Source organism: Lotus japonicus, chromosome 2, assembly GCF_012489685.1.
Source record: "Lotus japonicus ecotype B-129 chromosome 2, LjGifu_v1.2".
Classification (NCBI taxonomy): Eukaryota; Viridiplantae; Streptophyta; class Magnoliopsida; order Fabales; family Fabaceae; genus Lotus; species Lotus japonicus.
Genome location: NC_080042.1, coordinates 3,175,815 through 3,190,598, shown reverse-complemented (window position 1 = coordinate 3,190,598; position 14,784 = coordinate 3,175,815). Strand labels below are relative to the sequence as shown.

Below are 14,784 nucleotides of genomic sequence, written 5' to 3'. Positions count from 1 at the left end.
ATTTGAACTGATCGGCACCATAGGGGAAACTTCCCCACCACGCTTTAATCCACCACGACATCCTAGCCAAATGCATACCCCACACCGATAGTCGACAAAAATATAATCCTGATTGTTAAATGCATACCCCAAACCACTGAATTATGTTCCATGCATATTGACCAACATAAAAATTATGTGCATAAAAAAATTGCAATATTATGTGCATAAAAATTTGAATCTTGATATATAAGATTCAGATTAAGTTCTTACTATATAGCTAGAAATAAAGTGTTTAGAGAATTGGATTAATATGATTGATAAGCTCGATAATTGAAATAAAACTCATTTAATTAGTTTCGATTGGTTTGGTTGATTTAAGCCTAAATCATGCTAATTATGATCAATTTAACACCCAGACTTTCAGGGGTCACAATAGTAACTTGTCTCAAATAAAAATGCAACATGTTTTCATAAGTAGTTTTCAAATGCAGATATATATAATTTTTTTTTCAAAGCATTTCCAAAACATGCTTTGCATATTCCTAAGCATACATAATTTTACATCCAGCCTTGACCAAGGAATAACGAAGGATGAACACAACAAATAGAATTAGATTCGACAAGGAATCTATTATGCGATGACTTCATAGATCTGATATACTCACTACGATTTACACACTGAAGAATCGCAGGAAAGCAATGCACCAGAACCTACCCAAATCCGCAAATACAAACACATAATATCATCCTGCACACTCAAACCATTACAGTAGGCTTCTCTACCCAAAGGTTCTAGCGTTACATCCGACTCTACTCTTCGAGTCTTCTACTGTTCTTCCACGTAGAGTAGCATCAGCTCACATCGTCACCTGTCATTGTTTGGAAGTTTGTCAACTGCCCATACACAAACATACAAACAAGGCACGCAAGAGTCAACTTACGGAATAATGTATAATACATAACAACACATCAGGATATGAATATATATGTGTGTGTGTGTGTGTGTGTGTGTCTAACATGTTATATCATATATGCCAATAGTATATCCATATCATATTATCGATTCATCACTAACACATCAACGAGTATAGTTAGTCATATGAGATGCCAATGTGATGCATGCTCGACACAATCCGGATAAACGTCACTCTGCCTGGCGAGGGGACAAACCAACGATATTGTTACTTAAAGGTTGGGCACCTCGAGGCTGTCCTAAGAGCATGCATACAATCTTATTGATACCTAATTTGAAGCTAAACCAACCTCTAACTCAAAAGCTCAAGATTGAGGGTTGAATGGGTTGAGGAAAAAGAGTGTGGAAAAGAGAAGATGATGATGGTAGAAGATTCTCCAAACTAACACCTTTCCAAGCCTTCTAAGATCACTCCAAACATCAAAGAATCAAGCAAGAACTCAAGGTTTTCTCCACCTCCCTTTCTCTCCTCCAAGCCTGCGGGTGTGTGTGTTTTTTGTGGATGAATAGTGCCTTTTCCTCTATTTGTAGAGGAGAGGGAAAGAAAAGGTGAGTTAGTCCGGGTGTTTTGGTATTTTTATCTAGGTTAAAAAGCACTTTTGGCCCCTGATGTTTCAAGTTTGTGCAAATTGTGCCCTTACTCTATTTTTGTCGATGTTTCTACCCCTCATGTTTTCAAACAGTGCACCGTCTACCCCTCCGTCAGTCAGATGTTAAAAAACTAACGGAATGAGCTGATTTGGCATTTTTTATATATTTTTTGGACCTACCACGTGGAAATTACAAGTGAAATTGGAAAACGGGGGCATGGGAGATTCAAACTCAAGACCTATAAGTAGCAAAACATGCATTTAACCAGTTCAGTTACATACATAATTGATATATACATCAAGCAAATTTAATTTATATCATTTCCTTGATCATCATCTACTTCTTATACTCCTATTCATCTCTCCAATTCACTCATGAACCTCTCCTGAGAAAGCCTGACTGATAGAGGGGTAGACGGTGCACTGTTTGAAAATTTGAGGGGTAGAAACGTCGACAAAAATAGAGTAGGGGCATAATTTGCACAAACTTAAAACAGCAGGGGCCAAAAATGCTTTTTAGCCTTTTATCTACTAATTTAAGCTGAGTATTCAACGATAAAAGGTTGATACTTGCTTCGGATTCACTTAAGTGAGAAAGGAATTTTAGAAACAACTTGCTCCAAAATCTGACGCATAACTAATTGAGGAAATCTTATCCGGATGAGAAAACGTCCTTCGCCGAAAAGATTCTTTACACAAAAAGATCAAGACAACGCGGACTGAAACTCCGGAAGGAACCCTGAAGACTTAATCCATGACCCTGAGGTTCATTAAGGTCTCTGTGGAGGTAAATTAAAACGTCCTCGGGTTTCCGGAAAGCAAACTTTATCAATATTACAGTTGAAAGTTCCATAATTGAACACACAATCTGGACTGGGCGAGACCCCTGGGTCCCTCGCCCAGGAGACTTGACCTTGGGCGGGGGACGCACCATGACCTTGGGCCTCCCTTCCTGAGGCCCAACTGGCCCATCTGAATAGGAAAGAGGCGCCGAAGCCCAACTCCACCTCTATAAATAGGAAGGGAACACCAATTGTAAAGGACTCTTAGCTCATTTGAATAATAATAGCATTGAAATTCAGTTACATTTTCTCTCTCTAAGTGGTTAGAGCTTCTCTCTCTAAGCATTCTCATCACCTTCCTCATACTTTGGGTACTACCTTCCCTCTCTATGTTCTAGCACGGAACATTTGGCACTGTCTGTGGGAATCGGTAGATTTCTATTCCCGGACTACATGGATCGTGATTCAGAGGAGTGAAAATCATTTTTCTGAGCGATTTTCTGAAATTTTCTTCGTAGATAGTGATTGAGAGGAGAAATTCCTTGATTCTGAGTTTCGAAGATTTTTCGTTGGAGCATCTAGGAAAACCAGTGGAGCTCAATGGTGAGGCATCGATTGTCAGATGGAGAGAGGTTAGAGCGAGCACGCGAGCTGCCGCAACGGCACGATGAGCAAGCAAGGTCTTAAACTTCTTTCTCGAGAAATGAGGGAGGTGTGCAGCTTCAACCTCAAGAATCGAGTGATGGAGCGAGTTGGCGAGGGCTGATTCGCGACGTCATAAATCGCCTGGAACGACATGATGCGGAAACGAACGCCACAAAATCAGCGCCGGAGCTTGATGCTTCATACAAACAACATTACCGAGATTCCGTACAACGACTGGAGTCTCCTTTTTCTCAAGGACAGATTGAAGCGGAGTGGTGTGCTTATCACCGAATCTCAGGACACGATACTGGAAAATGTCAGGCTCTACAGCGCGCGGTGGTAAAGCTGATTGTAGCAGGGAAATTAGCCACGACGCGGGGCAATGTGTTTCCGACGGCGAAAAAGGTTGGCACGATTGCATGAGGTTTCGGTGGAGGAGGAACCACTAGTGCGGCACGGAAGCGATACGTTAGAGCGGTGAATGCAGTTACAGAGATTCCTTTTGGTTTTCAACATCCAGATATCAAGTTTTCATCTGCTGATTTCTGCGGAATAAAACTGTATTTAGATGATCCGATCGTGATCTCCCTCCGTGTTAATCAGCTCACCGTCCAGCGAGTACTTCTAGACCAGGGAAGTTCGGCGGACATCATTTACATCAGAGCGTTTGCTCGGCTCGGTGTGCGCGAGGGAAGTCTTGCTCCTTATGGGGGAACCCTGGTGGGATTCGCGGGCGAGCAAGTATGGGTGAAGGGCGCTATTGACCTTTGTCGCAACCAAGATTGCGGCGGGACGGCGCTACAAACATTAGAATTCAGAAGAGTCGCCATCAATGTTTTTACAGTGGGAAAACATTAGAAAACCCATAAAATTATGATCTTCGCAATCAGAGTTGAATCCGGGAGTCAATTACGCGTAGGGAAGGTAGTAACACCCTACGACGTCTGTTCATAAACAGTTACCTCTAATTAATTGTGTAAAATTTAATAGCTTTTAAAGTATTTATTTCACCCTAAGAGAATTATGTATATTTATTATGAAATTCAATTAAGAAAAGAAAAATGGGTTATGTACAGATTTGGCCTGACAAGCCTTTGAGGCTTGCACCTACGTATCCCCCCTTGTGAATTGGGGTCTTCAAGGCCACGTAGTTCTTAGGGTTCAAATAGATTTTTAATTTGGGGTGCCTGACGGGAATCGCTTCCCGGCCTACGTATTCTCTTTAGAGAGAAATCAAGGCGACGTAGTTCTGACGGAAAAGCTTGGATTGAAATAATTGGAGAAAGCTTGAAGAAGCTTGATCTTGAAAGGCTTAAAGAAGCTGGAATTTGATCTTGACAGGTTTAAAGAAGCCGAAATTTGAAATGCTTGAAGAAGCCTGAATTTGACTATGAAAGCTTGAAGAAGCTTGATTATGAAAGGATTGGATAAAGTTTGAAGAAGCTTGGTTATGAGAGGCTTGAAGAAGCTGAGAATTGACTTTGATTTGAATGTACATTTATGTTATTATTTTAAGTTGTCTTATTTAGGCACTTTGAAATAGGTGATATAATACCTTCGTGCATAACTTATATGTTTAATTTTGATGCACCGATGGTGTAAAGTTTTTTTACACTGTCAACCAATCAGATTTCAAGGATGTGACATGTCAATTATAGATATTAAATGAAAAGAGAGATTTTCTCACATCCTTGAAATCTGATTGGTTGACGGTGTAAAAAAACTTTACACCGTCGGTGCATCAAACTTTTTCTCATATTTTAAAGGATTTTATATTAAGAATTTCTTATCTAACATTTGTTTTCTATTTATCTCGATTATGAATGATTGAATTCAATTAGTTATAGAATAAGTCTAGCAGCAAGTGATATATGCTTAATATATTATTAAAATTAAAGAATCTGATCCTTCCTAGAAACAATTACGTTTACGAGAAAGGAAAAAACAAATCTTGGCCAAAACAGGGACCGACATTGACGAAACAAGGGGAGAAAAAAAAAAACAGGACAGATCTCACACTTGCAAAACATGAATTGATGAAGAGAAAATAACAAAGCAGAGAGATCATGTGAGTTGATATTGTGACTAGAAACATTGAAATCAAATTCATTAATTGTCCAGTTGCATTTTATTGAAACAATTGTCTACATCACATACAAAATCAGATTAGAATAGGCAAATAATAGCATATCATCATCATAAAATTCACAGGTTCGTATCAGGTTCATAAGTTCATATATTCACCCAGGAAATTGATCTAATAGCAAGTACTAATAATCATGATGTTACCTAGCAAAGAGGAAGGATAATCACGTTACTTAACCTGGTTGAAGAACAAGACGAATTAGCACATGATGATTCTGGTACTACCTCATGCTGTTTTGCCAATCGGGCAATGAGAAAACTCACTCTCATCCTCGGTATCTTGTATTTTAGAGTTGTAGTTTAAAGATGGAACTACAACTCAATTTAAAGATGGAACTACAACTCAAAGGTGATCACTATGTTTCTCTCTCTCTCTGAACATCCTTTTGAACCTGCATCTACCAGAAAGAGACTCATATATTTATAACCTAGGGTTTCTTGCTCACTACTCCTGATCTTTATCTAGAATATTCTTTGGAACCAATCTTGGGGAGAAAGAAATACTTGACCTAAAATCACCTAATTTAATTTTGGTATTTTATTATTATTTTGGTATTTAATTAATTAATAATTTTATAAATTCTGAAATTTTTTAATTTATTATTATTATTATTATTATTTTGAGGGCTAAATTTAATATTATTAAGGTAGGACAAAATTAGGTGTTCACAACCTTGATACCACGTTTGGCGAGGAAGAGAACGCTAGGACGATCAGCGTCAAATATTTAGTCCTTGAGGCGGACGGGTCATACAACATGATCATCGGGCGAAACACCTTAAACCGTCTGTGTGTCGTGATCTCAACAGCACACCTGGCAGTGAAGTATCCACTGCCGAGTGGGCATATTGGAAGAATTGTTGTGGATCAAAGGATCGCAAGGGAATGCTACTGTAATGTTGTGGATCGATATGGGAAGAAAAATGCTTCAGTCGGGCACCGTTGCAGCGAAGTTGAGGCGCCATAAGAAAATTTGGACCCAAGGGGCGAGGGACGTGTCAGTAGGCCCACACCGATAGAAGAAACCAAAGAGCTTAAGTTCGGCGAGAAGATACTCAAGATAGGAACCAAGTTAAGTAAGGACCAAGAACAAAGGTTATCAAAGTTGTTAGGCGACAATCTAGACCTTTTTGTCTGGAGTCACAAGGACATGCCAGGTATAGACCCAAACTTCATTTGCCACAGGCTTGCATTGAATCCAGGGGCTAAGCCTATAACCCAAACTCGCCGGAGAATGGGAAACGAGAAAGAGAAGGCTATCCAGCAAGAGGTAAACAAGTTGCTTGCGGCAGACTTCATACGGGAAATCAAGTACCCTACCTGGTTGTCAAATGTTGTGATGGTCAAGAAGGCGAACGGGAAGTGCCGAATGTGCGTGGATTATACAGACTTGAACAAGGCATGCCCAAAGGATTCATATCCCTTGCCGAGCATAGATAAGCTGGTGGACGGAGCTTCAGGGAATGAACTTCTGAGTTTAATGGATGCTTATTCAGGATATCATCGAATCAAGATGCATCCGTCGGACGAAGACAAAACAACTTTTATGACCGCAAGGATGAACTACTGTTACCAAACTATGCCTTTTGAGTTGAAGAATGCGGGGGCGACGTATCAGCGGTTGATGGATAAAGTGTTTGAAGGCCAAGTAGGAAGGAACATAGAGGTATACATTGACGATATGATCGTCAAATCGGTTCTGGGATCGAATCATCATGAGGATTTGATGGAGGCTTTCGATAGGATTCGGAAGCATAACATGAGGCTTAATCCGGAAAAGTGTTCTTTCGGCATACAGGGTGGGAAGTTTTTAGGCTTCATGATTACGTCTAGAGGAATCGAAATCAATCCAGACAAGTGCAAGGCGATCCAAGAGATGAAAAGCCCAAGCAACGTGAAGGAAGTGCAGAGGCTAACCGGGCAGATCGCGACCTTACCCCGTTTTCTCCCTCACTCGGGCGACAAGTCAGCCCCGTTCTTTAAATGCCTCAAGAAGAACGCGACATTTGAGTGGAATTCAGAGTGCGAGGAAGCTTTCACCCGCCTCATGGAGATGCTGTCTGTAACACCCCGATTTTCGGGTGTCACTTTAGTAACTCAAAAATAAAATAAAGCGAAAATAAAAAAAACGTGAATATTTTTTTTTCGTTTTGTTTAAATAAAATGACTTGTCGAAATAAAGACTCAACCCAATCGCGATTAACAGCGACTAATATACAATATAAATACAGCCCTTGCTGCAACTAAAAACATCGTCACGAGTGTCCTCAAGTGACGGAAAGTAACATTAAGTAACTAAAAGTATTGCCCAACGGCAAACAAGTGCGACCCATAGATAGAGTCATAAGTTTTATAAATACAGTCCTCCAAGAAAGTAAGTTAGCCCATAACGGCTTCCAAAATACCTCCTACGTCCGACAAACTCCCTGTGATCCTCATGGAAGGGAACCACACAAAAAGCTAATAGTCGGGGACCTACCCTGCCCCAAAATGAGAAATGACAATCAGAGCTATGACACTAACGCCCAACCTTAGTAGGCTCTAAACACCCATACCCTATACTTCCATCATCGACCCTCATCTGGTCATGCATTCAGTCCGGGTCCTCGTCGAAAGCTTCAGTAAAAGTCATTACGCTCCTGGTCCTCCTCGAGTGACGAATCATCACGAATCGACTGACGGACGCCTGGCAGCAGGCCGACCGCCCAAACATAAACATACAAACAAAGCCAAGGCGCTAGGGTCAACTTACGGAATACACTAGATATACAAACAGCATGTCATAAAGGGGGTATATACTTATATAGGTTCTCAGTTGCCTATCTTAAGGTATATACTTAGCATGTTATCAAGGCTCTAATAAACAATTCGATATCTGCTATCTCAACAGTTCAATAAACAATGGCTCAACAATTCAATAAGGGTGCATGTATACATGCAATGTCAATTCAAAAGATGATCCCAATAAATAGGCATGTCAAGTCGATCCAACCCATCGGGTTGAACATACAGACTCGCACACGCAACAAATGACAACGCCAAGTCGGTTCACTCAATAGAGTCGAACATACAGACGTTGCGCGCGTCCAATGACTATCGCCGAATCGATCCAATCCATTCGATTGAACATACGGATCCGCACGTGTCGAAAGGTTGTCACTGAATCGATCCAATCCATCGGATTGAATATACGGATTCACGTGAGTTTAAATGGCAATCGCTGAATCGATCCAATCCATCGGATTGAATGTACGGACTCACGCGTGCCTGAGTGACTACCGCCGAATCGATCCAATCCATCGGATTGAATATACGGACTCACGCGTGTCAAACAATTATTGCCGAATCGGTCCAACCCGTCGGGTTTGGACATACGGATTCGCGCCGCAATGCCGAAGATACACTCTTGGTGTTCTTCGTGAAGGCCCAGTCTTTGGACCGTCCCCAAACCCCGAACGTATGCATGATGCAATATGGTTAGTCAAACACTGAATCGTCCTCGCTCGTACGTGTTTAACTGCAAATCTCAATTTTAAAAGTACCCGAAGGTCAAAGTCGTCTTTGCGACTAGGCTGTGAAAAGCAGGAGTACATATTGCACTCAGTGACATTTCCATGGTCACTATGGTTCATCCCTGTGACGACCATCAAATCATCTCAAGTTCAAGGCTTTTCGACTATTCCCGTTTTTCACAATCATTTCCAACTCTTAAATTTTCCTAAAGGTCTCGTTAATTAATCAAAGCATTTCAAGTTGAGTTAATCAAGTTATGAGGTTTATTATCGAAATCCAAGTTCCATAAGTTCTCAAGTTCCAAATTCAAACTATTCAAAGTTTCCCAAATCCCCCAAATATAATCCCCGGGAAAAGTCTAAGTATTTCAAGGAGGGCTAGATCTCAGACCTCAGGTCAGGACCTGCCTAGGGTTATTCTTTCAACCCGAATGATAAAAAAGAATCAATTCAAATGTCCTACACTTCGCAATCGCGTCAAAGCGCACGATTCGACAACAATATCAATATCTCAAGCTATAAGAAGCAATACGACAATAATTCTGTGCGGAAATCATAAGACAGAAACCAGTAAACGGCCGAAGCCTCTCAGAAAACGGAGACACACGTCTCATATAAGTTCATTCGGCCGAAGCCTCTAGAAAACATTTTCCAGTTCAAAGCGATAATCAACATTCAATGCAATCTTCAATATCAAGCAATATTCAAGTCGAAGTTATCGACGCCTACAATATAAATAGCTAGTAAGTAAGTTGCCCTAACCTCGAGTTGTTCCAGTCTCGCGGTGTAGGTCTCCCTCACAAGCTTGTTCAGTCAACCCCAAAGTTTCCACAATTGAACCTTTGGGCGAAAACCACATAATTCAATCTCAATCAGTCAGAAACTCAGCAGACAACAATTACTTAAGTTACACGAAGCATCATAAACTCCGAAGTACGATAATCTAACGCGATAAGACATGTTTTCGAAAAACAAATTTTCCTCCCCCTTGGAGGGTGCTCTCGGCCACACACACTATTTGTGTGCGCCGATTTTTCTTCGATCAAACTTGGTTCCTAGGTTATCATTATTCGCAACTAAGGCGAATTAAAGCACGGAAAAATTATCGGATCGAAAACTGTCGCAGGGGTATTTTGGTCAGTGTCTTTTGCTCGGAATTTCAAAATTGGAATTTCGAAAAACAAATTGGATGGGGACGTCACCAACGAAGTTTATGACAACTAATCCTACTGGAGCTAAGCTCAGTCGAGAGTTTTAAGTCTAAAGGACGAAGCTTTGGCCAAAAATGGGTTTTTCGAGCAGAATTGAAACTCGGCGGCAATTCGGCGAGATTCAGCAGGAAACAACCGGATATTCATGCTCTTGGGCATGTAGGCAACAAGTTTAGACACTGAAATCAAGTTATTTGGACAGTTTTACAAAAAGCTCAAAACTTTGAGCACAGAAAGACATAGAGAAAAACGATGGAATAGACGATCAGAAGTATGGAATAGCAACTATACCTCGATGTCTACGCGTAGCAACTGTTAGTGAGACGATCAGGCAAGAAACGGCGAAAATCTTTTCTCCTCCCTCTCCTCTCAAGCTCGCGGCCTCTTCAATGATGGTGGTGAGAAATTTTCATTTTTTTGCTATTTATAGGTAATGGAAAATGCGGGAAAATGAATATTTCGCGATTCCGATTTTTCCTGCGCATTCCTCTGTGAATTCTAAGATAGGTTCTGGCGACATAATTCCAGAACTCGAAACAGGTTTCTTGGAATTTAAACAAACGATCCAAAGTCGGTGTAAATCGATTTTACCCGAAAAACTACTTTTTGAAGTTGATGTCGGAAGAGAAAACTTCTTTCTGAAGAAAGATGAGAAACATCGAAAGAAATCGGTTCACGCGTGTGGAATCTTCGTTTGAAGCTCCGAATGGAAAAAGTCTTCATTGACAGTTTATTTTAAGGTTCTAGAGTTATCAGGGATTTAGTTTCGGCAAACCTCCGAGAATTGGAATCGAACGTTCGTATATCTCAGGGTTTCGTATCGAAACGCTTGTCATGGAAATGAATAAGAGAAATTCTTACATTTCTCTGAAGATTTTTGGAATTAGTTTCTATAGTGCTCTTAAGGGTAAATTAATCGTTTACTAACGCTCTTGCCCTAGGCGTAAGCGAATAAGACTCGCGCTATAACTTATATCGACTTTAATACTATTCTTAGTCTTTTCCTGAACTTTCTCCTTCATAAATTTATTCCATTCAGTAAACACTTGTTCAGATTTCCTTCACGATATATCGAAACCTAATCGTGAATATGAATTTAATTAATTTATTCTAAGCTTAAAAACTTGGGTCTCACACTGTCCGCCCCACCAGTCCTTTCGAAACCTGTCCAAGGCCTGCCTTTGCATTTATACCTCTCCGTTGGCGATCACACAATAAGCTCGGTGATTCTTCAGGAGGTGGATGCAGAGCAAAAGATAGTCTATTTCGTAAGCCATACACTTCAGGGGGCAAAGGTCAGGTATCAGAAGATAGAAAAAGCGGCGCTCGCTGTAACGCCCCGAATTTCGGGTGTCACTTTAGTAACCTATTAAAGTAAATATGCGATGTTTTCCAAAAGGATGTATAAACACGAGTATATTTTTTTTCTTTTCAAATGTATTTCCAAAACATGTCATGCATACTCCCAACTACAAAACCTAACCAATAGAAACAACTCAACAAAAAACCTATTATGCAATGACACCATGAATCCGAAATACTCCCTACGATCTCCACATCGGGGAACCGCAGGAAAGCAATGCATCGAAACCTACCCGAAACCTCAAATATAAATTCATAAAATCATTATGCAAGCTAAACCAATAACGGTAAGCTCTCTAACCCAAGACTCTATCCCTACACCCGACTCTATTCTTTGAGTCTTCCATAATTCTTCAAGTCCTCACCTCGAACTCGCACGAAGGTCAACCTTCATCGAAGATTCTCCATCGCCTAATAGCGTTAAGCGCCCAAGCAACAAATAGCAAATAGAAAGGGTTAACTCCATGCAATTACCACGTATAAAAGGGAAAAACATGTTATTAAAGTTAAAGTGCATAACATGGCACATAAGCTAGCAACTTAATTCCAGATAGATGACGACATATATCCAATGACATAAAATCAAATCAGATATCAACAATATAGGCTTAAATCAGATATCAGCAACATAACAACAGATTTAAATCAGATAATAATAACCTCAACAGTATAACATTTAGTCAGATATCAACAACCTCAACAATATAACATCAAATCAGAGATCAACAAACTTCAACAACATAACATTAAATCAGATATCAACAATCCTCAATATAAGTGCCCTGTAGTACAACTATGTGTTACTACCAAGACAGGTCCAATCAAAAGCGTCTCGCAAGACGGGACAGACGGAGAACGATAACTCCTTAATGCCACTTAATAACGCCCTTGATAGACGGGACAGACGGAGAACGATAACTCCTGAATGCCACTTAATATGCCACACAGGCTCCACACGTACAACGGCACAAAGCCCACACAGTATGCCACACAGGCCCGACAATACGCCACGCAGGCAACACAGACCACACAGTACGCCACTCAGGCCACACAGTATGCCACACAGGCCCCACAATACGCCACGCAGGCCACACAGTACGCCACACAGGCCACACAGTACGCCACTCAGGCCACACAGTTTGCCACACAGGCCCCACAATACGCCGCGCAGGCCACACAGTACAATCCAACAATGCATATACACAAATATCATCAATTTCATATCCAATAATCAAGACAGAGTAACCCTATGTTACTCTTAATATCAACAAGCATACATCAATTTAGTTCCATACCAGCACAAACACATCAAGCTCTATTGAGCGATGAATCAATAATTCAATGCTGTAAAACATAACCCTATCATATCCACTAGAAAGCAGTAATGACAGAAACCAGTAAACGGCCGAAGCCTATCAGAAAACGGAGACACACGTCTCAATAAGTTCACTCGGCCGAAGCCTCCAGAAAACATTTTCCCAGTTCAACACAACAATCATAATCAAATGCCAATCAATTTAAACACCTTCATCTCAAACGCATGCAGTGCGATAATAGCATGCAAGACTCAAAGACGCGCTAAAACTGAGTTACCCTTACCTTAGCCAATTTCATGCTTAAACTGCAACTCCAATCCAATCACACCCTCGCTTTCCCGTGTCGGCTCGCTTCCTTTTTGTTCTTTGGTTTCGTCGCCAAGCGTTCCCGTTGTCCGTACCCTTCATAAGTACATATGCTAAACCTTAGCCTCTAAGATCGTATCTAAAGTTCCAAAATAAGTTTAGCTAATCCTTCTAACTCACTTAGGTTAATGCATATGCTTTATGTTCCAAGGACTAAAGTCCGAAGAGAAAATATTTGTGAGTTTTAAAGAAAGGTCCTTAAGAAAACCCATTTTGCAAATCAGTCCTCAACTTTTAATAAATTTATCAAACAAACCCCAAGACTTTTAAAATTCAAGTTAAACCCAAAACTTCTAAACATATTGTGCTTTAGTCCTAAGGTTTTCCCACAATAAACTTTTAGTCCTCAAACTTAACTTATGATTTTCACTAAATAAAAACAAGTTTCAGAATTGATTTTCCAAACCCAAAACACATGCCTAAACTTAGAAAAATTCCAAGAACAATCTTTTCCAACCCTTTCTATGAAAAGCTATTTTATTTATTTTTTTCCAAAATCACTTCCGAGTAAAATTTCAACTTTTCCATAAAACATTTACATTAAAAGAAAGCTATTACCACTAGGAATAACATACTAGAATCACTAACTCAAAGCTTAATTTTTAACAGTCACAAGCTTAGCAAAGAGTAGAAAGAGATCCAAACAACTTTTTAGCACAACCTTTTCAAAACTTAACCAAATGGAAAACTAAAAGCATAGGTTTGAAGCCCTTGACATAAGCTACCTTGTTTGTTCTTTGTGTGAGAGGAGAAAAGCACGAAAAAGGAAAGCTTTGAGGAAAAATGGCTTCAGCCTTGAAGATTGGAGAAGACGTGATGGTTCGCTCATGAAAGGAGGCATGGCGGTGGTGACCAGCGGTGGCTGTGGTGCTCGCGTGTTCATGGCTGTTTGGAGTGGCCATGGTTGGAGCTTTTGTATATGGTGGTGGCTCATGAGCTGATTGTCCATGGAGAAGAAGAGGATGTGAAGATGCTGATCAAAAGAGAAAGAGGAACGGTGGTGGCTGCTTCATGGTAACGATGGTGTTGTGGGTGCTGCCAAGAAAACCCATGGTGATGCTTGTGATAACATGGTGGAAGAGGGGTGTGCGTGGGTGCTGCAACTTAAAGCAATTTAGAAGAAAATAAATGATGTGGTGAAGGGATAAATGGCATGGTGAAGGTGTTGCTGCACCTTTAGAGGAGAAACGAGAGGGAGAGACGTGATGGGGGAAGAGAAGAAAAGTCAAGGTGGTGGTGGCTCTTGGCTGGACATACAATACAGCCACGGTGAGGAGGAGGGGCGGTGGTGTTGAGGGGAAGAAGAAATGGTGATGGTGGCCAACAGTGGCATCTCGTGGAGAGGGAGAAGGGGACGTGAGTGAGAGGTACCATGGTGGTGTGGGTGCTTCAGCAAAAGAAATGGAAGAAGGAAGAAGTGTTGCAAGGAATAAAAGAAAAGAAGGGAAGAAGAAAAAGAGAAGTCTGCAGAAGAAGAAGAAAGAAAGATATTATGAAGAGAAAGAAAAAAGTCAAAAGTGAGAAAGAGAGTGGACGAGAATGAGAGGGAGGGAAATCTGATTGGTGGTACCTTGACATGTGGGACGTGGAGGAGGGATATCCAAGGAAAAATAAGAAGATATTTACTAATGGAATAAATTGATTTGGACACCGAATGATTTAGCTCACAAATTTAAGAGAAAAATATAAGGATGATATATTACTATATCAAAAATTATGAGAGACTCTATGAAATAATGAAATGTAAATTTGAATCATTTTGAGCAAAATAAAATAATCCATGGACAAGAAATGAGTAGAAACTGAGCTAAAGAATAACTGTGAGACAATTAGAACAAATATAGCGTCGTTATATTATGCGTATAAGCATAGTATAAATTATAAGAAAATGACAATAGTA

The 14,784-nt window shown here is 40.4% G+C and overlaps 2 long non-coding RNA genes across 2 annotated transcripts; both read right to left on the bottom strand.

Annotated features, from left to right (window-relative positions):
* Positions 1-432: 432 nt before the first annotated feature.
* LOC130737418 (uncharacterized) lies at positions 433-5,731 on the bottom strand. The gene is made up of 2 exons (XR_009018678.1): positions 5,296-5,731; positions 433-876 (listed from the first exon to the last, which is right to left on the bottom strand). It is a non-coding gene; the product is annotated as an uncharacterized LOC130737418 (long non-coding RNA).
* Positions 5,732-5,737: 6 nt separating this feature from the next.
* On the bottom strand, positions 5,738-14,380 carry LOC130737417 (uncharacterized). Its single transcript, XR_009018677.1, has 4 exons — positions 13,610-14,380; positions 12,802-12,920; positions 9,392-11,613; positions 5,738-7,803 (listed from the first exon to the last, which is right to left on the bottom strand). It is a non-coding gene; the product is annotated as an uncharacterized LOC130737417 (long non-coding RNA).
* Between the last annotated feature and the right edge of the window lie 404 nt (positions 14,381-14,784).